Source organism: Schistocerca nitens, chromosome 3 (assembly GCF_023898315.1).
Source record: "Schistocerca nitens isolate TAMUIC-IGC-003100 chromosome 3, iqSchNite1.1, whole genome shotgun sequence".
NCBI lineage: Eukaryota > Metazoa > Arthropoda > Insecta > Orthoptera > Acrididae > Schistocerca > Schistocerca nitens.
Window position 1 is genome coordinate 200832869 of NC_064616.1, and position 25715 is coordinate 200858583.

Sequence of the window (25715 nt, forward strand, 5' to 3'; positions counted from 1 at the left end):
TCCTCCCCGACACCGGCAGTTGACCAGCCTGGGTCTTCTCCCTTCTGCCAGCCATCACGGCACTTTATGTGGTGTTTTCAATCCTACACACAAGTTTCAGGGGGGGGGAGGATTTGGTATCTTGGTATCTACTACCACAGGTTTCGAATCTGCGCCAGACAGCTCAGAACTCTATGACCACTAGAGGTCGCTGCAGCAGTCATACCGTAAGGCAGGGCTGCGTGCGCTCCATACCTCGAATCTAAAGTGAGGGCGCAACTGTGGAGCACATGGTCCCAGTGGCCAGTAGCAACATACCCTGCCGTGTATTAAGACACAAGCATCTCACTTAGTGAGGCAGAATGGTACTCGCATTGATTCAGTTGACATTTTGCTTACAGGCCTCAGGTTAGGTCGGGTTAGGTTAGGTTAGCTTAGGTTAGGTTAGGTTAGGTTAGGTTAGGTTAGGTTAGGTTAGGTTAGGTTACGTTAGGTTAGGTTAGGTTAGGTTAGGTTAGGTTAGGTTAGGTTAGGTTAGGTTCGTCCCTTCCTCCCCGACACCGGCAGTTGACCAGCCTGGGTCTTCTCCCTTCTGCCAGCCATCACGGCACTGTATGTGGTGATTTCAATCCTACACACAAGTTTCAGGGGGGGGGGGAGGATCTGGTATCTTGGTATCTAGTACCACAGGTTTCAGTTCTGCGCCAGACAGCTCAAACTCTATGACCACTAGAGGTCGCTGCAGCAGTCATACCGTAAGGCAGGGCTGCGTGCACTCCATGCCCCGAATCTAAAGTGAGGGCGCCACTGTGGAGCACATGGTCCCAGTGGCCAGTAGCAACATACCCTGTCGTGTATTAAGACACATGCATCTCACTTAGTGAGGCAGTCTGGTACTCGCATTGATTCAGTTGACATTTTGCTTACAGGCATCAGGTTAGGTTAGGTTAGGTTAGGTTAGGTTAGGTTAGGTTAGGTTAGGTTAGGTTTTGGTTAGGTTAGGTTAGGTTGGGTTAGGTTGTTTTAGGTTGGGTTAGGTTAGGTTAGGTTAGGTTAGGTTAGGTTCGTCGCTTCCTCCCCGACACCGGCAGTTGATCAGCCTGGGTCTTCTCCCTTCCGCCAGCCATCACGGCACTGTATGTGGTGTTTTCAATCCTACACACAAGTTTCAGGGGGGGGGGGCAGCATCAGGTATCTTGAAATCTAGGACCACAGGTTTCGAATCTGCGCCAGACAGCTCAGAACTCTATGACCACTAGAGGTTGCTGCAGCAGTCATACCGTAAGGCATGGCTGCGTGCGCTCCATGCCCCGAATCTAAAGTGAGGGTGCCACTGTGGAGCACATGGTCCCAGTGGCCAGTAGCAACATACCCTGTCGTGTATTAGGACACATGCATCTCACTTAGTGAGGCAGTCTGGTACTCGCATTGATTCAGTTGACATTTTGCTTACAGGCATCAGGTTAGGTTAGGTTAGGTTAGGTTAGGTTAGGTTAGGTTAGGTTAGGTTAGTTTAGGTTAGGTTAGGTTAGGTTAGGTTAGGTTAGGTTAGGTTAGGTTAGGTTAGGTTAGGTTAGGTTAGGTTTAGGTTAGGGTAGGTTATGTTAGGTTAGGTTAGGTTAGGTTAGGTTAGGTTAGGTTAGGTTAGGTTAGGTTAGGTTAGGTTAGGTTAGGTTAGGTTAGGTTAGGTTCGTCCCTTCCTCCCCGACACCGGCAGTTGACCAGCCTGGGTCTTCTCCCTTCTGCCAGCCATCACGGCACTTTATGTGGTGTTTTCAATCCTACACACAAGTTTCAGGGGGGGGGGGGGGAGGATTTGGTATCTTGGTATGTAGTACCACAGGTTTCGAATCTGCGCCAGACAGCTCAGAACTCTATGACCACTAGAGGTTGCTGCAGCAGTCATACCGTAAGGCAGGGCTGCGTGCGCTCCATACCTCGAATCTAAAGTGAGGGCGCAACTGTGGAGCACATGGTCCCAGTGGCCAGTAGCAACATACCCTGTCGTGTATTAAGACACAAGCATCTCACTTAGTGAGGCAGTATGGTACTCGCATTGATTCAGTTGACATTTTGCTTACAGGCATCAGGTTAGGTTGGGTTAGGTTAGGTTAGGTTAGGTTAGGTTAGGTTAGGTTAGGTTAGGTTAGGTTAGGTTAGGTTAGGTTACGTTAGGTTACGTTAGGTTACGTTAGGTTAGGTTAGGTTAGGTTAGGTTAGGTTAGGTTAGGTTAGGTTAGGTTAGGTTAGGTTCGTCCCTTCCTCCCCGACACCGGCAGTTGACCAGCCTGGGTCTTCTCCCTTCTGCCAGCCATCAGGGCACTGTATGTGGTGTTTTCAATCCTACACACAAGTTTCAGGGGGGGGGGAGGATCGGGTATCTTGGTATCTAGTACCACAGGTTTCAGTTCTGCGCCAGACAGCTCAAACTCTATGACCACTAGAGGTCGCTGCAGCAGTCATACCGTAAGGCAGGGCTGCGTGCGCTCCATGCCCCGAATCTAAAGTGAGGGCGCCACTGTGGAGCACATGGTCCCAGTGGCCAGTAGCAACATACCCTGTCGTGTATTAGGACACATGCATCTCACTTAGAGAGGCAGTCTGGTACTTGCATTGATTCAGTTGACATTTTGCTTACAGGCATCTGGTTAGGTTGGGTTAGGTTAGGTTAGGTTAGGTTAGGTTAGGTTAGGTTAGGTTAGGTTAGGTTAGGTTAGGTTAGGTTAGGTTAGGTTAGGTTAGGTTAGGTTAGGTTAGGTTAGGTTAGGTTAGGTTAGGTTAGGTTAGGTTAGGTTAGGTTAGGTTAGGTTAGGTTAGGTTAGGTTGGGTTAGGTTAGGTTAGGTTAGGTTAGGTTAGGTTCGTCCCTTCCTCCCCGACACCGGCAGTTGATCAGCCTGGGTCTTCTCCCTTCTGCCAGCCATCACGGCACTGTATGTGGTGTTTTCAATCCTACACACAAGTTTCAGGGGGGGGGGCAGCATCTGGTATCTTGGTATCTAGGACCACAGGTTTCGAATCTGCGCCAGACAGCTCAGAACTCTATGACCACTAGAGGTCGCTGCAGCAGTCATACCGTAAGGCATGGCTGCGTGCGCTCCATGCCCCGAATCTAAAGTGAGGGCGCCACTTTGGAGCACATGGTCTCAGTGGCCAGTAGCAACATACCCTGTCGTGTATTAGGACACATGCATCTCACTTAGAGAGGCAGTCTGGTACTCGCATTGATTCAGTGGACATTTTGCTTACAGGCATCTGGTTAGGTTAGGTTAGGTTAGGTTAGGTTAGGTTAGGTTAGGTTAGGTTAGGTTAGGTTAGGTTAGGTTAGGTTAGGTTCGTCCCTTCCTCCCGACACCGGCAGTTGATCAGCCTGGGTCTTCTCCCTTCTGCCAGCCATCACGGCACTGTATGTCGTGTTTTCAATCCTACACACAAGTTTCAGGGGGGGGGGACGGGGCAGCATCTGGTATCTTGGTATCTAGGACCACAGGTTTCGAATCTGCGCCAGACAGCTCAGAACTCTATGACCACTAGAGGTTGCTGCAGCAGTCATACCATAAGGCATGGCTGCGTGCGCTCCATGCCCCGAATCTAAAGTGAGGGCGCCACTGTGGAGCACATGGTCCCAGTGGCCAGTAGCAACATACCCTGTCATGTATTAGGACACATGCATCTCACTTAGTGAGGCAGTCTGGTACTCGCATTGATTCAGTTGACATTTTGCTTACAGGCATCAGGTTAGGTTAGGTTAGGTTAGGTTAGGTTAGGTTAGGTTAGGTTAGGTTAGGTTAGGTTAGGTTAGGTTAGGTTAGGTTAGGTTATGTTAGGTTAGGTTAGGTTAGGTTAGGTTAGGTTAGGTTAGGTTAGGTTAGGTTAGGTTAGGTTAGGTTAGGTTAGGTTCGTCCCTTCTTCCCCGACACCGGCAGTTGATCAGCCTGGGTCTTCTCCCTTCTGCCAGCCATCACGGCACTGTATGTGGTGTTTTCAATCCTACACACAAGTTTCAGGGGGGGGGGCAGCATCTGGTATCTTGGAATCTAGGACCACAGGTTTCGAATCTGCGCCAGACAGCTCAGAACTCTATGACCACTAGAGGTCGCTGCAGCAGTCATACCGTAAGGCATGGCTGCGTGCGCTCCATGCCCCGAATCTAAAGTGAGGGCGCCACTGTGGAGCACATGGTCACAGTGGCCAGTAGCAACATACCCTGTCGTGTATTAGGACACATGCATCTCACTTAGTGGGGCAGTCTGGTACTCGCATTGATTCTGTTGACATTTTGCTTACAGGCATCAGGTTAGGTTAGGTTAGGTTAGGTTAGGTTAGGTTAGGTTAGGTTAGGTTAGGTTAGGTTAGGTTAGGTTAGGTTAGGTTAGGTTAGGTTAGAGGTTAGGTTAGGTTAGGTTAGGTTAGGTTAGGTTAGGTTAGGTTAGGTTAGGTTAGGTTACGTTAGGTTAGGTTAGGTTAGGTTAGGTTAGGTTAGGTTAGGTTAGGTTAGGTTAGGTTAGGTTAGGTTAGGTTCGTCCCTTCCTCCCCGACACCGGCAGTTGACCAGCCTGGGTCTTCTCCCTTCTGCCAGCCATCACGGCACTGTATGTGGTGTTTTCAATCCTACACACAAGTTTCAGGGGGGGGGAGGATTTGGTATCTTGGTATCTAGTACCACAGATTTTGGTTCTGCGCCAGACAGCTCAGAACTCTATGACCACTAGAGGTCGCTGCAGCAGTCATACCGTAAGGCAGGGCTGCGTGCGCTCCATGCCCCGAATATAAAGTGAGGGCGCCACTGTGGAGCACATGGTCCCAGTGGCCAGTAGCAACATACCCTGTCGTGTATTAAGACACATGCATCTCACTTAGTGAGGCAGTCTGGTACTCGCATTGATTCAGTTGACATTTTGCTTACAGGCATCAGGTTAGGTTAGGTTAGGTTAGGTTAGGTTAGGTTAGGTTAGGTTAGGTTAGGTTAGGTTAGGTTAGGTTAGGTTAGGTTAGATTAGGTTAGGTTAGGTTCGTCCCTTCCTCCCCGACACCGGCAGTTCACCAGCCTGGGTCTTCTCCCTTCTGCCAGCCATCACGGCACTGTATGTGGTGTTTTCAATCCTACACACAAGTTTCAGGGGGGGGGGGGAGGATCTGGTATCTTGGTATCTAGTACCACAGATTTTGGTTCTGCGCCAGACAGCTCAGAACTCTATGACCACTAGAGGTCGCTGCAGCAGTCATACCGTAAGGCAGGGCTGCGTGCGCTCCATGCCCCGAATATAAAGTGAGGGCGCCACTGTGGAGCACATGGTCCCAGTGGCCAGTAGCAACATACCCTGTCGTGTATTAAGACACATGCATCTCACTTAGTGAGGCAGTCTGGTACTCGCATTGATTCAGTTGACATTTTGCTTACAGGCATCAGGTTAGGTTAGGTTAGGTTAGGTTAGGTTAGGTTAGGTTAGGTTAGGTTAGGTTAGGTTAGGTTAGGTTAGGTTAGGTTAGGTTGGGTTAGGTTAGGTTAGGTTAGGTTTGGTTAGGTTCTTCGCTTCCTCCCCGACACCGGCAGTTGATCAGCCTGGGTCTTCTCCCTTCTGCCAGCCATCACGGCACTGTATGTGGTGTTTTCAATCCTACACACAAGTTTCAGGGGGGGGGGCAGCATCTGGTATCTTGGTATCTAGGACCACAGGTTTCGAATCTGCGCCAGACAGCTCAGAACTCTATGACCACTAGAGGTCGCTGCAGCAGTCATACCGTAAGGCATGGCTGCGTGCGCTCCATGCCCCGAATCTAAAGTGAGGGCGCCACTGTGGAGCACATGGTCCCAGTGGCCAGTAGCAACATACCCTGTCGTGTATTAGGACACATGCATCTCACTTAGAGAGGCAGTCTGGTACTTGCATTGATTCAGTTGACATTTTGCTTACAGGCATCTGGTTAGGTTAGGTTACGTTAGGTTAGGTTAGGTTAGGTTAGGTTAGGTTAGGTTAGGTTCGTCCCTTCCTCCCCGACACCGGCAGTTGACCAGCCTGGGTCTTCTCCCTTCTGCCAGCCATCACGGCACTGTATGTGGTGTTTTCAATCCTACACACAAGTTTCAGGGGGGGGGGGAAGATCTGGTATCTTGGTATCTAGTACCACACGTTTCGGTTCTGCGCCAGACAGCTCAGAACTCTATGACCACTAGAGGTCGCTGCAGCAGTCATACCGTAAGGCAGGGCTGCGTGCGCTCCATGCCCCGAATCTAAAGTGAGGGCGCCACTGTGGAGCACATGGTCCCAGTGGCCAGTAGCAACATACCCTGTCGTGTATTAAGACACATGCATCTCACTTAGTGAGGCAGTCTGGTACTCGCATTGATTCAGTTGACATTTTGCTTACAGGCATCAGGTTAGGTTAGGTTAGGTTAGGTTAGGTTAGGTTAGGTTAGGTTAGGTTAGGTTAGGTTAGGTTAGGTTAGGTTAGGTTAGGTTGGGTTAGGTTGGGTTAGGTTGGGTTAGGTTAGGTTAGGTTAGGTTAGGTTAGGTTAGGTTCGTCGCTTCCTCCCCGACACCGGCAGTTGATCAGCCTGGGTCTTCTCCCTTCTGCCAGCCATCACGGCACTGTATGTGGTGTTTTCAATCCTACACACAAGTTTCAGGGGGGGGGGGGCAGCATCTGGTATCTTGGTATCTAGGACCACAGGTTTCGAATCTGCGCCAGACAGCTCAGAACTCTATGACCACTAGAGGTCGCTGCAGCAGTCATACCGTAAGGCATGGCTGCGTGCGCTCCATGCACCGAATCTAAAGTGAGGGCGCCACTGTGGAGCACATGGTCCCAGTGGCCAGTAGCAACATACCCTGTCGTGTATTAGGACACATGCATCTCACTTAGAGAGGCAGTCTGGTACTCGCATTGATTCAGTTGACATTTTGCTTACAGGCATCTGGTTAGGTTAGGTTAGGTTAGGTTAGGTTAGGTTAGGTTAGGTTAGGTTAGGTTAGGTTAGGTTAGGTTAGGTTAGGTTAGGTTAGGTTAGGTTGTGTTAGGTTGGGTTAGGTTGGGTTAGGTTAGGTTAGGTTAGGTTAGGTTAGGTTCTTCGCTTCCTCCCCGACACCGGCAGTTGATCAGCCTGGGTCTTCTCCCTTCTGCCAGCCATCACGGCACTGTATGTGGTGTTTTCAATCCTGCACACAAGTTTCAGGGGGGGGGGGGCAGCATCTAGTATCTTGGTATCTAGGACCACAGGTTTCGAATCTGCGCCAGAGAGCTCAGAACTCTATGACCACTAGAGGTCGCTGCAGCAGTCATACCGTAAGGCATGGCTGCGTGCGCTCCATGCCCCGAATCTAAAGTGAGGGCGCTACTGTGGAGCACATGGTCCCAGTGGCCAGTAGCAACATACCCTATCGTGTATTAGGACACATGCATCTCACTTAGAGTGGCAGTCTGGTACTCGCATTGATTCAGTTGACATTTTGCTTACAGGCATCTGGTTAGGTTAGGTTAGGTTAGGTTAGGTTAGGTTAGGTTAGGTTAGGTTAGGTTAGGTTAGGTTAGGTTCGTCCCTTCCTCCCCGACACCGGCAGTTGATCAGCCTGGGTCTTCTCCCTTCTGCCAGCCATCACGGCACTGTATGTGGTGTTTTCAATCCTACACACAAGTTTCAGGGGGGGCAGCATCTAGTAACTTGAAATCTAGGACCACAGGTTTCGAATCTGCGCCAGACAGCTCAGAACTCTATGACCACTAGAGGTTGCTGCAGCAGTCATACCGTAAGGCATGGCTGCGTGCGCTCCATGCCCCGAATCTAAAGTGAGGGCGCCACTGTGGAGCACATGGTCCCAGTGGCCAGTAGCAACATACGCTGTCGTGTATTAAGACACATGCATCTCACTTAGTGAGGCAGTCTGGTACTCGCATTGATTCAGTTGACATTTTGCTTACAGGCATCAGGTTAGGTTAGGTTAGGTTAGGTTAGGTTAGGTTAGGTTAGGTTAGGTTAGGTTAGGTTAGGTTAGGTTAGGTTAGGTTAGGTTAGGTTAGGTTCGTCCCTTCCTCCCCGACACCGGCAGTTGACCAGCCTGGGTCTTCTCCCTTCTGCCAGCCATCACGGCACTTTATGTGGTGTTTTCAATCCTACACACAAGTTTCAGGGGGGGGGAGGATTTGGTATCTTGGTATCTACTACCACAGGTTTCGAATCTGCGCCAGACAGCTCAGAACTCTATGACCACTACAGATCGCTGCAGCAGTCATACCGTAAGGCAGGGCTGCGTGCGCTCCATACCTCGAATCTAAAGTGAGGGCGCAACTGTGGAGCACATGGTCCCAGTGGCCAGTAGCAACATACCCTGTCGTGTATTAAGACACAAGCATCTCACTTAGTGAGGCAGAATGGTACTCGCATTGATTCAGTTGACATTTTGCTTACAGGCCTCAGGTTAGGTTGGGTTAGGTTAGGTTAGCTTAGGTTAGGTTAGGTTAGGTTAGGTTAGGTTAGGTTAGGTTAGGTTAGGTTACGTTAGGTTAGGTTAGGTTAGGTTAGGTTAGGTTAGGTTAGGTTAGGTTAGGTTCGTCCCTTCCTCCCCGACACCGGCAGTTGACCAGCCTGGGTCTTCTCCCTTCTGCCAGCCATCACGGCACTGTATGTGGTGTTTTCAATCCTACACACAAGTTTAAGGGGGGGGGGGAGGATCTGGTATCTTGGTATCTAGTACCACAGGTTTCAGTTCTGCGCCAGACAGCTCAAACTCTATGACCACTAGAGGTCGCTGCAGCAGTCATACCGTAAGGCAGGGCTGCGTGCACTCCATGCCCCGAATCTAAAGTGAGGGCGCCACTGTGGAGCACATGGTCCCAGTGGCCAGTAGCAACATACCCTGTCGTGTATTAAGACACATGCATCTCACTTAGTGAGGCAGTCTGGTACTCGCATTGATTCAGTTGACATTTTGCTTACAGGCATCAGGTTAGGTTAGGTTAGGTTAGGTTAGGTTAGGTTAGGTTAGGTTAGGTTAGGTTAGGTTAGGTTAGGTTAGGTTGGGTTAGGTTGTTTTAGGTTGGGTTAGGTTAGGTTAGGTTAGGTTAGGTTAGGTTCGTCGCTTCCTCCCCGACACCGGCAGTTGATCAGCCTGGGTCTTCTCCCTTCTGCCAGCCATCACGGCACTGTATGTGGTGTTTTCAATCCTACACACAAGTTTCAGGGGGGGGCAGCATCTGGTATCTTGGTATCTAGGACCACAGGTTTCGAATCTGCGCCAGACAGCTCAGAACTCTATGACCACTAGACGTTGCTGCAGCAGTCATACCGTAAGGCATGGCTGCGTGCGCTCCATGCCCCGAATCTAAAGTGAGGGCGCCACTGTGGAGCACATGGTCCCAGTGGCCAGTAGCAACATACCCTGTCATGTATTAGGACACATGCATCTCACTTAGTGAGGCAGTCTGGTACTCGCATTGATTCAGTTGACATTTTGCTTACAGGCATCAGGTTAGGTTAGGTTAGGTTAGGTTAGGTTAGGTTAGGTTAGGTTAGGTTAGGTTAGGTTAGGTTAGGTTAGGTTAGGTTAGGTTAGGTTAGGTTAGGTTAGGTTAGGTTAGGTTAGGTCAGGTTTGTCCCTTCCTCCCCGACACTGGCAGTTGATCAGCCTGGGTCTTCTCCCTTCTGCCAGCCATCACGGCACTGTATGTGGTGTTTTCAGTCCTACACACAAGTTTCAGGGGGGGGGGGGGGTGCAGCATCTGGTATCTTGGTATCTAGGACCACAGGTTTCGAATCTGCGCCAGACAGCTCAGAACTCTATGACCACTAGAGGTCGCTGCAGCAGTCATACCGTAAGGCATGGCTGCGTGCGCTCCATGCCCCGAATCTAAAGTGAGGGCGCCACTGTGGAGCACATGGTCACAGTGGCCAGTAGCAACATACCCTGTCGTGTATTAGGACACATGCATCTCACTTAGTGGGGCAGTCTGGTACTCGCATTGACTCTGTTGACATTTTGCTTACAGGCATCAGGTCAGGTCAGGTCAGGTCAGGTCAGGTCAGGTCAGGTCAGGGCAGGTCAGGTCAGGTCAGGTCAGGTCAGGTCAGGTCAGGTCAGGTCAGGTCAGGTCAGGTCAGGTCAGGTCAGGTCAGGTCAGGTCAGGTCAGGTCAGGTCAGGTCAGGTCAGGTCAGGTCAGGTCAGGTTAGGTCAGGTCAGGTCAGGTCAGGTTAGGTTAGGTTAGGTTAGGTTAGGTTAGGTTAGGTTAGGTTAGGTTCGTCCCTTCCTCCCGACACCGGCAGTTGACCAGCCTGGGTCTTCTCCCTTCTGCCAGCCATCACGGCACTGTATGTGGTGTTTTCAATCCTACACACAAGTTTCAGGGGGGGGGAGGATTTGGTATCTTGGTATCTAGTACCAAAGGTTTCGAATCTGCGCCAGACAGCTCAGAACTCTATGACCACTAGAGGTCGCTGCAGCAGTCATACCGTAAGGCAGGGCTGCGTGCGCTCCATACCCCGAATCTAAAGTGAGGGCGCCACTGTGGAGCACATGGTCCCAGTGGCCAGTAGCAACATACCCTGTCGTGTATTAAGACACATGCATCTCACTTAGTGAGGCAGTCTGGTACTCGCATTGATTCAGTTGACATTTTGCTTACAGGCATCAGGTTAGGTTAGGTTAGGTTAGGTTAGGTTAGGTTAGGTTAGGTTAGGTTAGGTTAGGTTAGGTTAGGTTAGGTTAGGTTAGGTTACGTTATGTTAGGTTAGGTTAGGTTAGGTTAGGTTAGGTTAGGTTCGTCCCTTCCTCCCCGACACCGGCAGTTGACCAGCCTGGGTCTTCTCCCTTCTGCCAGCCATCACGGCACTGTATGTGGTGTTTTCAATCCTACACGCAAGTTTCAGGGGGGGGGGGAGGATCTGGTATCTTGGTATCTAGTACCACAGGTTTCGGTTCTGCGCCAGACAGCTCAGAACTCTATGACCACTAGAGGTCGCTGCAGCAGTCATACCGTAAGGCAGGGCAGCGTGCGCTCCATGCCCCGAATCTAAAGTGAGGGCGCCACTGTGGAGCACATGGTCCCAGTGGCCAGTAGCAACATACCCTGTCGTGTATTAGGACACATGCATCTCACTTAGAGTGGCAGTCTGGTACTCGCATTGATTCAGTTGACATTTTGCTTACAGGCATCTGGTTAGATTAGGTTAGGTTAGGTTAGGTTAGGTTAGGTTAGGTTAGGTTAGGTTAGGTTCGTCCCTTCCTCCCCGACACCGGCAGTTGATCAGCCTGGGTCTTCTCCCTTCTGCCAGCCATCACGGCACTGTATGTGGTGTTTTCAATCCTACACACAAGTTTCAGGGGGGGGCAGCATCTGGTAACTTGAAATCTAGGACCACAGGTTTCGAATCTGCGCCAGACAGCTCAGAACTCTATGACCACTAGAGGTTGCTGCAGCAGTCATACCGTAAGGCATGGCTGCGTGCGCTCCATGCCCCGAATCTAAAGTGAGGGCGCCACTGTGGAGCACATGGTCCCAGTGGCCAGTAGCAACATACGCTGTCGTGTATTAAGACACATGCATCTCACTTAGTGAGGCAGGCTGGTACTCGCATTGATTCAGTTGACATTTTGCTTACAGGCATCAGGTTAGGTTAGGTTAGGTTAGGTTAGGTTAGGTTAGGTTAGGTTAGGTTAGGTTAGGTTAGGTTAGGTTAGGTTAGGTTAGGTTAGGTTAGGTTAGGTTACGTTGTGTTAGGTTGGGTTAGGTTGGGTTAGGTTAGGTTAGGTTAGGTTAGGTTAGGTTCTTCGCTTCCTCCCCGACACCGGCAGTTGATCAGCCTGGGTCTTCTCCCTTCTGCCAGCCATCACGGCACTGTATGTGGTGTTTTCAATCCTGCACACAAGTTTCAGGGGGGGGGGGCAGCATCTAGTATCTTGGTATCTAGGACCACAGGTTTCGAATCTGCGCCAGAGAGCTCAGAACTCTATGACCACTAGAGGTCGCTGCAGCAGTCATACCGTAAGGCATGGCTGCGTGCGCTCCATGCCCCGAATCTAAAGTGAGGGCGCCACTGTGGAGCACATGGTCCCAGTGGCCAGTAGCAACATACCCTATCGTGTATTAGGACACATGCATCTCACTTAGAGTGGCAGTCTGGTACTCGCATTGATTCAGTTAAAATTTTGCTTACAGGCATCTGGTTAGGTTAGGTTAGGTTAGGTTAGGTTAGGTTAGGTTAGGTTAGGTTAGGTTAGGTTAGGTTAGGTTAGGTTCGTCCCTTCCTCCCCGACACCGGCAGTTGATCAGCCTGGGTCTTCTCCCTTCTGCCAGCCATCACGGCACTGTATGTGGTGTTTTCAATCCTACACACAAGTTTCAGGGGGGGGCAGCATCTGGTAACTTGAAATCTAGGACCACAGGTTTCGAATCTGCGCCAGACAGCTCAGAACTCTATGACCACTAGACGTTGCTGCAGCAGTCATACCGTAAGGCATGGCTGCGTGCGCTCCATGCCCCGAATCTAAAGTGAGGGCGCCACTGTGGAGCACATGGTCCCAGTGGCCAGTAGCAACATACCCTGTCATGTATTAGGACACATGCATCTCACTTAGTGAGGCAGTCTGGTACTCGCATTGATTCAGTTGACATTTTGCTTACAGGCATCAGGTTACGTTAGGTTAGGTTAGGTTAGGTTAGGTTAGGTTAGGTTAGGTTAGGTTAGGTTAGGTTAGGTTAGGTTAGGTTAGGTTAGGTTAGGTTAGGTTAGGTTAGGTTAGGTTAGGTCAGGTTTGTCCCTTCCTCCCCGACACCGGCAGTTGATCAGCCTGGGTCTTCTCCCTTCTGCCAGCCATCACGGCACTGTATGTGGTGTTTTCAGTCCTACACACAAGTTTCAGGGGGGGGGGGGTGCAGCATCTGGTATCTTGGTATCTAGGACCACAGGTTTCGAATCTGCGCCAGACAGCTCAGAAATCTATGACCACTAGAGGTCGCTGCAGCAGTCATACCGTAAGGCATGGCTGCGTGCGCTCCATGCCCCGAATCTAAAGTGAGGGCGCCACTGTGGAGCACATGGTCACAGTGGCCAGTAGCAACATACCCTGTCGTGTATTAGGACACATGCATCTCACTTAGTGAGGCAGTCTGGTACTCGCATTGATTCAGTTGACATTTTGCTTACAGGCATCAGGTTAGGTTAGGTTAGGTTAGGTTAAGTTAGGTTAGGTTAGGTTAGGTTAGGTTAGGTTAGGTTAGGTTATGTTAGGTTAGGTTAGGTTAGGTTAGGTTAGGTTAGGTTAGGTTAGGTTAGGTTAGGTTAGGTTAGGTTCGTCCCTTCCTCCCCGACACCGGCAGTTGACCAGCCTGGGTCTTCTCCCTTCTGCCAGCCATCACGGCACTTTATGTGGTGTTTTCAATCCTACACACAAGTTTCAGGGGGGGGGAGGATTTGGTATCTGGGTATCTACTACCACAGGTTTCGAATCTGCGCCAGACAGCTCAGAACTCTATGACCACTAGAGGTCGCTGCAGCAGTCATACCGTAAGGCAGGGCTGCGTGCGCTCCATACCTCGAATCTAAAGTGAGGGCGCAACTGTGGAGCACATGGTCCCAGTGGCCAGTAGCAACATACCCTGTCGTGTATTAAGACACAAGCATCTCACTTAGTGAGGCAGAATGGTACTCGCATTGATTCAGTTGACATTTTGCTTACAGGCATCAGGTTAGGTTGGGTTAGGTTAGGTTAGGTTAAGTTAGGTTAGGTTAGGTTAGGTTAGGTTAGGTTAGGTTAGGTTAGGTTACGTTAGGTTAGGTTAGGTTAGGTTAGGTTAGGTTAGGTTAGGTTCGTCCCTTCCTCCCCGACACCGGCAGTTGACCAGCCTGGGTCTTCTCCCTTCTGCCAGCCATCACGGCACTGTATGTGGTGTTTTCAATCCTACACACAAGTTTCAGGGGGGGGGGGAGGATCTGGTATCTTGGTATCTAGTACCACAGGTTTCAGTTCTGCGCCAGACAGCTCAAACTCTATGACCACTAGAGGTCGCTGCAGCAGTCATACCGTAAGGCAGGGCTGCGTGCACTCCATGCCCCGAATCTAAAGTGAGGGCGCCACTGAGGAGCACATGGTCCCAGTGGCCAGTAGCAACATACCCTGTCGTGTATTAAGACACATGCATCTCACTTAGTGAGGCAGTCTGGTACTCGCATTGATTCAGTTGACATTTTGCTTACAGGCATCAGGTTAGGTTAGGTTAGGTTAGGTTAGGTTAGGTTAGGTTAGGTTAGGTTAGGTTAGGTTAGGTTAGGTTAGGTTAGGTTAGGTTGGGTTAGGTTGGGTTAGGTTGGGTTAGGTTAGGTTAGGTTAGGTTAGGTTAGGTTCGTCGCTTCCTCCCCGACACCGGCAGTTGATCAGCCTGGGTCTTCTCCCTTCTGCCAGCCATCACGGCACTGTATGTGGTGTTTTCAATCCTACACACAAGTTTCAGGGGGGGGGGGCAGCATCTGGTATCTTGGTATCTAGGACCACAGGTTTCGAATCTGCGCCAGACAGCTCAGAACTCTATGACCACTAGACGTTGCTGCAGCAGTCATACCGTAAGGCATGGCTGCGTGCGCTCCATGCCCCGAATCTAAAGTGAGGGCGCCACTGTGGAGCACATGGTCCCAGTGGCCAGTAGCAACATACCCTGTCATGTATTAGGACACATGCATCTCACTTAGTGAGGCAGTCTGGTACTCGCATTGATTCAGTTGACATTTTGCTTACAGGCATCAGGTTAGGTTAGGTTATTTTAGGTTAGGTTAGGTTAGGTTAGGTTAGGTTAGGTTAGGTTAGGTTAGGTTAGGTTAGGTTAGGTTAGGTTAGGTTAGGTTAGGTTTGTCCCTTCCTCCCCGACACCGGCAGTTGATCAGCCTGGGTCTTCTCCCTTCTGCCAGCCATCACGGCACTGTATGTGGTGTTTTCAGTCCTACACACAAGTTTCAGGGGGGGGGGGTGCAGCATCTGGTATCTTGGTATCTAGGACCACAGGTTTCGAATCTGCGCCAGACAGCTCAGAACTCTATGACCACTAGAGGTCGCTGCAGCAGTCATACCGTAAGGCATGGCTGCGTGCGCTCCATGCCCCGAATCTAAAGTGAGGGCGCCACTGTGGAGCACATGGTCACAGTGGCCAGTAGCAACATACCCTGTCGTGTATTAGGACACATGCATCTCACTTAGTGGGGCAGTCTGGTACTCGCATTGATTCTGTTGACATTTTGCTTACAGGCATCAGGTCAGGTCAGGTCAGGTCAGGTCAGGTCAGGTCAGGTCAGGTCAGGTCAGGTCAGGTCAGGTCAGGTCAGGTCAGGTCAGGTCAGGTCAGGTCAGGTCAGGTCAGGTCAGGTCAGGTCAGGTCAGGTCAGGTCAGGTCAGGTCAGGTCAGGTCAGGTCAGGTCAGGTCAGGTCAGGTCAGGTCAGGTCAGGTCAGGTCAGGTCAGGTCAGGTCAGGTCAGGTCAGGTCAGGTCAGGTCAGGTCAGGTCAGGTCAGGTCAGGTCAGGTCAGGTCAGGTCAGGTCAGGTCAGGTCAGGTCAGGTCAGGTCAGGTCAGGTCAGGTCAGGTCAGGTCAGGTCAGGTCAGGTCAGGTCAGGTCAGGTCAGGTCAGGTCAGGTCAGGTCAGGTCAGGTCAGGTCAGGTCAGGTCAGGTCAGGTCAGGTCAGGTCAGGTCAGGTCAGGTCAGGTCAGGTCAGGTCAGGTCAGGTCAGGTCAGGTCAGGTCAGGTCAGGTCAGGTCAGGTCAGGTCAGGTCAGGTCAGGTCAGGTCAGGTCAGGTCAGGTCAGGTCAGGTCAGGTCAGGTCAGGTCAGGTCAGGTCAGGTCAGGTCAGGTCAGGTCAGGTCAGGTCAGGTCAGGTCAGGTCAGGTCAGGTCAGGTCAGGTCAGGTCAGGTCAGGTCAGGTCAGGTCAGGTCAGGTCAGGTCAGGTCAGGTCAGGTCAGGTCAGGTCAGGTCAGGTCAGGTCAGGTCAGGTCAGGTCAGGTCAGGTCAGGTCAGGTCAGGTCAGGTCAGGTCAGGTCAGGTCAGGTCAGGTCAGGTCAGGTCAGGTCAGGTCAGGTCAGGTCAGGTCAGGTCAGGTCAGGTCAGGTCAGGTCAGGTCAGGTCAGGTCAGGTCAGGTCAGGTCAGGTCAGGTCAGGTCAGGTCAGGTCAGGTCAGGTCAGGTCAGGTCAGGTCAGGTCAGGTCAGGTCAGGTCAGGTCAGGTCAGGTCAGGTCAGGTCAGGTCAGGTCAGGTTAGGTTAGGTTCGTCCCTTCCTCCCGACACCGGCAGTTGACCAGCCTGGGTCTTCTCCCTTCTGCCAGCCATCACGGCACTGTATGTGGTGTTTTCAATCCTACACACAAGTTTCAGGGGGGGGGGAGGATTTGGTATCTTGGTATCTAGTACCAAAGGTTTCGAATCTGCGCCAGACAGCTCAGAACTCTATGACCACTAGAGGTCGCTGCAGCAGTCATACCGTAAGGCAGGGCTGCGTGCGCTCCATACCCCGAATCTAAAGTGAGGGCGCCACTGTGGAGCACATGGTCCCAGTGGCCAGTAGCAACATACCCTGTCGTGTATTAAGACACATGCATCTCACTTAGTGAGGCAGTCTGGTACTCGCATTGATTCAGTTGACATTTTGCTTACAGGCATCAGGTTAGGTTAGGTTAGGTTAGGTTAGGTTAGGTTAGGTTAGGTTAGGTTAGGTTAGGTTAGGTTAGGTTAGGTTACGTTAGGTTAGGTTAGGTTAGGTTAGGTTAGGTTAGGTTAGGTTCGTCCCTTCCTCCCCGACACCGGCAGTTGACCAGCCTGGGTCTTCTCCCTTCTGCCAGCCATCACGGCACTGTATGTGGTGTTTTCAATCCTACACACAAGTTTCAGGGGGGGGGGAGGATCTGGTATCTTGGTATCTAGTACCACAGGTTTCGGTTCTGCGCCAGACAGCTCAGAACTCTATGACCACTAGAGGTCGCTGCAGCAGTCATACCGTAAGGCAGGGCTGCGTGCGCTCCATGCCCCGAATCTAAAGTGAGGGCGCCACTGTGGAGCACATGGTCCCAGTGGCCAGTAGCAACATACCCTGTCGTGTATTAGGACACATGCATCTCACTTAGAGAGGCAGTCTGGTACTCGCATTGATTCAGTTGACATTTTGCTTACAGGCATCTGGTTAGGTTAGGTTAGGTTAGGTTAGGTTAGGTTAGGTTAGGTTAGGTTAGGTTAGGTTAGGTTAGGTTAGGTTAGGTTAGGTTAGGTTAGGTTAGGTTAGGTTGTGTTAGGTTGGGTTAGGTTGGGTTAGGTTAGGTTAGGTTAGGTTAGGTTAGGTTCTTCGCTTCCTCCCCGACACCGGCAGTTGATCAGCCTGGGTCTTCTCCCTTCTGCCAGCCATCACGGCACTGTAAGTGGTGTTTTCAATCCTGCACACAAGTTTCAGGGGGGGGGGGCAGCATCTAGTATCTTGGTATCTAGGACCACAGGTTTCGAATCTGCGCCAGAGAGCTCAGAGCTCTATGACCACTAGAGGTCGCTGCAGCAGTCATACCGTAAGGCATGGCTGCGTGCGCTCCATGCCCCGAATCTAAAGTGAGGGCGCCACTGTGGAGCACATGGTCCCAGTGGCCAGTAGCAACATACCCTGTCGTGTATTAGGACACATGCATCTCACTTAGAGTGGCAGTCTGGTACTCGCATTGATTCAGTTGACATTTTGCTTACAGGCATCTGGTTAGGTTAGGTTAGGTTAGGTTAGGTTAGGTTAGGTTAGGTTAGGTTAGGTTAGGTTCGTCCCTTCCTCCCCGACACCGGCAGTTGATCAGCCTGGGTCTTCTCCCTTCTGCCAGCCATCACGGCACTGTATGTGGTGTTTTCAATCCTACACACAAGTTTCAGGGGGGGCAGCATCTGGTAACTTGAAATCTAGGACCACAGGTTTCGAATCTGCGCCAGACAGCTCAGAACTCTATGACCACTAGAGGTTGCTGCAGCAGTCATACCGTAAGGCATGGCTGCGTGCGCTCCATGCCCCGAATCTAAAGTGAGGGCGCCACTGTGGAGCACATGGTCCCAGTGGCCAGTAGCAACATACGCTGTCGTGTATTAAGACACATGCATCTCACTTAGTGAGGCAGGCTGGTACTCGCATTGATTCAGTTGACATTTTGCTTACAGGCATCAGGTTAGGTTAGGTTAGGTTAGGTTAGGTTAGGTTAGGTTAGGTTAGGTTAGGTTAGGTTAGGTTAGGTTAGGTTAGGTTAGGTTAGGTTAGGTTAGGTTAGGTTAGGTTAGGTTAGGTTAGGTTCGTCCCTTCCTCCCCGACACCGGCAGTTGACCAGCCTGGGTCTTCTCCCTTCTGCCAGCCATCACGGCACTGTATGTGGTGTTTTCAATCCTACACACAAGTTTCAGGGGGGGGGGGAGGATTCGGTATCTTGGTACCTAGTACCACAGGTTTCGAATCTGCGCCAGACAGCTCAGAACTCTATGACCACTAGAGGTCGCTGCAGCAGTCATACCGTAAGGCAGGGCTGCGTGCGCTCCATACCCCGAATCTAAAGTGAGGGCGCCACTGTGGAGCACATGGTCACTGTGGCCAGTAGCAACATACCCTGTCGTGTATTAGGACACATGCATCTCACTTAGTGGGGCAGTCTGGTACTCGCATTGATTCAGCTGACATTTTGCTTACATGCATCAGGTTAGGTTAGGTTAGGTTAGGTTAGGTTAGGTTAGGTTAGGTTAGGTTAGGTTAGGTTCGTCCCTTTCTCCCCGACACTGGCAGTAGACCAGCCTGGGTCTTCTCCCTTCTGCCAGCCATCACGGCACTGTATGTGGTGTTTTCAATCCTACACACAAGTTTCAGGGGGGGGGGGGTGGATCTGGTATCTTGGTATCTAGTACCACAGGTTTCGGTTCTGCGCCAGACAGCTCAGAACTCTATGACCACTAGAGGTCGCTGCAGCAGTCATACCGTAAGGCAGGGCTGCGTGCGCTCCATCCCCCGAATCTAAAGTGAGGGCGCCACTGTGGAGCACATGGTCCCAGTGGCCAGTAGCAACATACCCTGTCGTGTATTAAGACACATGCATCTCACTTAGTGAGGCAGTCTGGTACTCGCATTGATTCAGTTGATATTTTGCTTACAGGCATCAGGTTAGGTTAGGTTAGGTTAGGTTAGGTTAGGTTAGGTTAGGTTAGGTTAGGTTGGGTTTGGTTGGGTTAGGTTGGGTTAGGTTAGGTTAGGTTAGGTTAGGTTAGGTTCGTCCCTTCCTCCCCGACACCGGCAGTTGATCAGCCCGGGTCTTCTCCCTTCTGCCAGCCATCACGGCACTGTATGTGGTGTTTTCAATCCTACACACAAGTTTCAGGGGGGGGGGCAGCATCTGGTATCTTGGTATCTAGGACCACAGGTTTCGAATCTGCGCCAGACAGCTCAGAAGTCTATGACCACTAGAGGTCGCTGCAGCAGTCATACCGTAAGGCATGGCTGCGTGTGCTCCATGCCCCGAATCTAAAGTGAGGGCGCCACTGTGGAGCACATGGTCCCAGTGGCCAGTAGCAACATACCCTGTCGTGTATTAGGACACATGCATCTCACTTAGTGAGGCAGTCTGGTACTCGCATTGATTCAGTTGACATTTTGCTTACAGGCATCAGGTTAGGTTAGGTTAGGTTAGGTTAGGTTAGTTTAGGTTAGGTTAGGTTAGGTTAGTTTAGGTTAGGTTAGGTTAGGTTAGGTTAGGTTAGGTTAGGTTCGTCCCTTCCTCCCCGACACCGGCAGTTGATCAGCCTGGGTCTTCTCCCTTCTGCCAGCCATCACGGCACTGTATGTGGTGTTTTAAATCCTACACACAAGGTTCAGGGGGGGGGGGGCAGCATCTGGTATCTTGGTATCTAGGACCACAGGTTTCGAATCTGCGCCAGACAGCTCAGAACTCTATGACCACTAGAGGTCACTGCAGCAGTCATACCGTAAGGCATGGCTGCGTGCGCTCCATGCCCCGAATCTAATGTGAGGGCGCCACTGTGGAGCACATGGTCACAGTGGCCAGTAGCAACATACCCTGTCGTGTATTAGGACACATGCATCTCACTTAGTGGGGCAGTCTGGTACTCGCATTGATTCTGTTGACATTTTGCTTACAGGCATCAGGTTAGGTTAGGTTAGGTTAGGTTAGGTTAGGTTAGGTTAGGTTAGGTTAGGTTAGGTTAGGTTAGGTTAGGTTAGGTTAGGTTAGGTTAGGTTAGGTTAGGTTAGGTTAGGTTAGGTTAGGTTAGGTTAGGTTAGGTTAGGTTAGGTTAGGTTAGGTTAGGTTCGTCCCTTCCTCCCCGACACCGGCAGTTGACCAGCCTGGGTCTTCTCCCTTCTGCCAGCCATCACGGCACTGTATGTGGTGTTTTCAATCCTACACACAAGTTTAAGGGGGGGAGGGGAGGATTCGGTATCTTGGTATCTAGTACCACAGGTTTCGAATCTGCGCCAGACAGCTCAGAACTCTATGACCACTAGAGGTCGCTGCAGCAGTCATACCGTAAGGCAGGGCTGCGTGCGCTCCATACCCCGAATCTAAAGTGAGGGCGCCACTGTGGAGCACATGGTCCCAGTGGCCAGCAGCAACATACCCTGTCGTGTATTAAGACACATGCATCTCACTTAGTGAGGCAGTCTGGTACTCGCATTGATTCAGTTGACATTTTGCTTACATGCATCAGGTTAGGTTAGGTTAGGTTAGGTTAGGTTAGGTTAGGTTAGGTTAGGTTAGGTTAGGTTAGGTAATTTTAGGTTAGGTTAGGTTAGGTTAGGTTAGGTTAGGTTAGGTTCGTCCCTTTCTCCCCGACACCGGCAGTAGACCAGCCTGGGTCTTCTCCCTTCTGCCAGCCATCACGGCACTGTATGTGGTGTTTTCAATCCTACACACAAGTTTCAGGGGGGGGGGGAGGATCTGGTATCTTGGTATCTAGTACCACAGGTTTCGGTTCTGCGCCAGACAGCTCAGAACTCTATGACCACTAGAGGTCGCTGCAGCAGTCATACCGTAAGGCAGGGCTGCGTGCGCTCCATGCCCCGAATCTAAAGTGAGGGCGCCACTGTGGAGCACATGGTCCCAGTGGCCAGTAGCAACATACCCTGTCGTGTATTAAGACACATGCATCTCACTTAGTGAGGCAGTCTGGTACTCGCATTGATTCAGTTGACATTTTGCTTACAGGCATCAGGTTAGGTTAGGTTAGGTTAGGTTAGGTTAGGTTAGGTTAGGTTAGGTTAGGTTAGGTTAGGTTAGGTTAGGTTGGGTTAGGTTGGGTTAGGTTAGGTTAGGTTAGGTTAGGTTCGTCCCTTCCTCCCCGACACCGGCAGTTGATCAGCCCGGGTCTTCTCCCTTCTGCCAGCCATCACGGCACTGTATGTGGTGTTTTCAATCCTACACACAAGTTTCAGGGGGGGGGGCAGCATCTGGTATCTTGGTATCTAGGACCACAGGTTTCGAATCTGCGCCAGACAGCTCAGAACTCTATGACCACTAGAGGTCGCTGCAGCAGTCATACCGTAAGGCATGGCTGCGTGCGCTCCATGCCCCGAATCTAAAGTGAGGGCGCCACTGTGGAGCACATGGTCCCAGTGGCCAGTAGCAACATACCCTGTCGTGTATTAGGACACATGCATCTCACTTAGTGAGGCAGTCTGGTACTCGCATTGATTCAGTTGACATTTTGCTTACAGGCATCAGGTTAGGTTAGGTTAGGTTAGGTTAGGTTAGGTTAGGTTAGGTTAGGTTAGGTTAGGTTAGGTTAGGTTAGGTTAGGTTAGGTTAGGTTAGGTTAGGTAATTTTAGGTTAGGTTAGGTTAGGTTAGGTTAGGTTCGTCCCTTCCTCCCCGACACCGGCAGTAGACCAGCCTGGGTCTTCTCCCTTCTGCCAGCCATCACGGCACTGTATGTGGTGTTTTCAATCCTACACACAAGTTTCAGGGGGGGGGGGGAGGATCTGGTATCTTGGTATCTAGTACCACAGGTTTCGGTTCTGCGCCAGACAGCTCAGAACTCTATGACCACTAGAGGTCGCTGCAGCAGTCATACCGTAAGGCAGGGCTGCGTGCGCTCCGTGCCCCGAATCTAAAGTGAGGGCGCCACTGTGGAGCACATGGTCCCAGTGGCCAGTAGCAACATACCCTTTCGTGTATTAAGACACATGCATCTCACTTAGTGAGGCAGTCTGGTACTCGCATTGATTCAGTTGACATTTTGCTTACAGGCATCAGGTTAGGTTAGGTTAGGTTAGGTTAGGTTAGGTTAGATTAGGTTAGGTTAGGTAAGGTTAGGTTGGGTTTGGTTGGGTTAGGTTGGGTTAGGTTAGGTTAGGTTAGGTTAGGTTAGGTTCGTCCCTTCCTCCCCGACACCGGCAGATGATCAGCCCGGGTCTTCTCCCTTCTGCCAGCCATCACGGCACTGTATGTGGTGTTTTCAATCCTACACACAAGTTTCGGTGGGGGGGGGGGGGCAGCATCTGGTATCTTGGTATCTAGGACCACAGGTTTCGAATCTGCGCCAGACAGCTCAGAACTCTATGACCACTAGAGGTCGCTGCAGCAGTCATACCGTAAGGCATGGCTGCGTGCGCTCCATGCCCCGAATCTAAAGTGAGGGCGCCACTGTGGAGCACATGGTCCCAGTGGCCAGTAGCAACATACCCTGTCGTGTATTAGGACACATGCATCTCACTTAGTGAGGCAGTCTGGTACTCGCATTGATTCAGTTGACATTTTGCTTACAGGCATCAGGTTAGGTTAGGTTAGGTTAGGTTAGGTTAGGTTAGGTTAGGTTGGGTTAGGTTAGGTTAGGTTAGGTTAGGTTAGGTTAGGTTAGGTTAGGTTAGGTTAGGTTAGGTTAGGTTAGGTTAGGTTAGGTTAGGTTAGGTTAGGTTAGGTTAGGTCAGGTTTGTCCCTTCCTCCCCGACACCGGCAGTTGATCAGCCTGGGTCTTCTCCCTTCTGCCAGCCATCACGGCACTGTATGTGGTGTTTTCAATCCTACACACAAGTTTCAGGGGGGGGTTGGATTCGGTATCTTGGTATCTAGTACCACAGGTTTCGAATCTGCGCCAGACAGCTCAGAACTCTATGACCACTAGAGGTCGCTGCAGCAGTCATACCGTAAGGCAGGGCTGCGTGCGCTCCATACCCCGCATCTAAAGTGAGGGCGCCACTGTGGAGCACATGGTCCCATTGGCCAGTAGCAACATACCCTGTCGTGTATTAAGACACATGCATCTCACTTAGTGAGGCAGTCTGGTACTCGCATTGATTCAGTTGACATTTTGCTTACAGGAATCGGGTTAGGTTAGGTTAGGTTAGGTTAGGTTAGGTTAGGTTAGGTTAGGTTAGGTTAGGTTAGGTTAGCTTAGGTTAGGTTACGTTAGGTTAGGTTAGGTTAGGTTAGGTTAGGTTAGGTTAGGTTAGGTTAGGTTAGGTTAGGTTAGGTTAGGTTAGGTTAGGTTAGGTTAGGTTAGGTTAGGTCAGGTTTGTCCCTTCCTCCCCGACACCGGCAGTTGATCAGCCTGGGTCTTCTCCCTTCTGCCAGCCATCACGGCACTGTATGTGGTGTTTTCAATCCTACACACAAGTTTCAGGGGGGGGGGGGGCAGCATCTGGTATCTTGGTATCTAGGACCACAGGTTTCGGTTCTGCGCCAGTCAGCTCAGAACTCTATGACCACTAGAGGTCGCTGCAGCAGTCATACCGTAAGGCAGGGCTGCGTGCGCTCCATGCCCCGAATCTAAAGTGAGGGCGCCACTGTGGAGCACATGGTCCCAGTGGCCAGTAGCAACGTACCCTGTCGTGTATTAAGACACATGCATCTCACTTAGTGAGGCAGTCTGGTACTCGCATTGATTCAGTTGACATTTTGCTTACAGGCATCAGGTTAGGTTAGGTTCGTTTAGGTTAGGTTAGGTTAGGTTAGGTTATGTTAGGTTAGGTTGGGTTAGGTTGGGTTAGGTTGGGTTAGGTTGGGTTAGGTTAGGTTAGGTTAGGTTAGGTTAGGTTCTTCGCTTCCTCCCCGACACCGGCAGTTGATCAGCCTGGGTCTTCTCCCTTCTGCCAGCCATCACGGCACTGTATGTGGTGTTTTCAATCCTACACACAAGTTTCAGGGGGGGGGGGGCAGCATCTGGTATCTTGGTATCTAGGACCACAGGTTTCGAATCTGCGCCAGACAGCTCAGAACTCTATGACCACTAGAGGTCGCTGCAGCAGTCATACCGTAAGGCATGGCTGCGTGCACTCCATGCCCCGAATCTAAAGTGAGGGCGCCACTGTGGAGCACATGGTCCCAGTGGCCAGTAGCAACATACTCTGTCGTGTATTAGGACACATGCATCTCACTTAGTGAGGCAGTCTGGTACTCGCATTGATTCAGTTGACATTTTGCTTACAGGCATCAGGTTAGGTTAGGTTAGGTTAGGTTAGGTTAGGTTCGGTTAGGTTAGGTTAGGTTAGGTTAGGTTAGGTTAGGTTAGGTTAGGTTAGGTTAGGTTAGGTTAGGTTAGGTTAGGTTAGGTTAGGTTCGTCCCTTCCTCCCCGACACCGGCAGTTGACCAGCCTGGGTCTTCTCCCTTCTGCCAGCCATCACGGCACTGTATGTGGTGTTTTCAATACTACACACAAGTTTCAGTGGGGGGGAGGATCTGGTATCTTGGTATCTAGTACCACAGGTTTCGGTTCTGCGCCAGACAGCTCAGAACTCTATGACCACTAGAGGTCGCTGCAGCAGTCATACCGTAAGGCAGGGCTGCGTGCGCTCCATGCCCCGAATCTAAAGTGAGGGCGCCACTGTGGAGCACATGGTCCCAGTGGCCAGTAGCAACATACCCTGTCGTGTATTAAGACACGTGCATCTCACTTAGTGAGGCAGTCTGGTACTCGCATTGATTCAGTTGACATTTTGCTTACTGGCATCAGGTTAGGTTAGGTTAGGTTAGGTTAGGTTAGGTTAGGTTAGGTTAGGTTCGTCCCTTCCTCCCCGACACCGGCAGTTGATCAGCCTGGGTCTTCTCCCTTCTGCCAGCCATCACGGCACTGTATGTGGTGTTTTCAATCCTACACACAAGTTTCAGGGGGGGGGGGGCAGCATCTGGTATCTTGGTATCTAGGACCACAGGTTTCGAATCTGCGCCAGACAGCTCAGAACTCTATGACCACTAGAGGTCGCTGCAGCAGTCATACCGTAAGGCTTACTGCGTGCGCTCCATGGCCCGAATCTAAAGTGATGGCGCCACTGTGGAGCACATGGTCCCAGTGGCCAGTAGCAACATACCCTGTCGTGTATTAGGACACATGCATCTCACTTAGTGAGGCAGTCTGGTACTCGCATTGATTCAGTTGACATTTTGCTTACAGGCATCAGGTTAGGTTAGGTTAGGTTATGTTAGGTTAGGTTAGGTTAGGTTAGGTTGGGTTAGGTTGGGTTAGGTTGGGTTAGGTTAGGTTAGGTTAGGTTAGGTTAGGTTAGGTTAGGTTAGGTTAGGTTAGGTTAGGTTAGGTTAGGTTAGGTTAGGTTAGGTTAGGTTAGGTTAGGTTAGGTTAGGTTAGGTTAGGTTCGTCCCTTCCTCCCCGACACCGGCAGTTGACCAGCCTGGGTCTTCTCCCTTCTGCCAGCCATCACGGCACTGTATGTGGTGTTTTCAATCCTACACACAAGTTTCAGGGGGGGGGAGGATCTGGTATCTTGGTATCTAGTACCACAGGTTTCGGTTCTGCGCCAGACAGCTCAGAACTC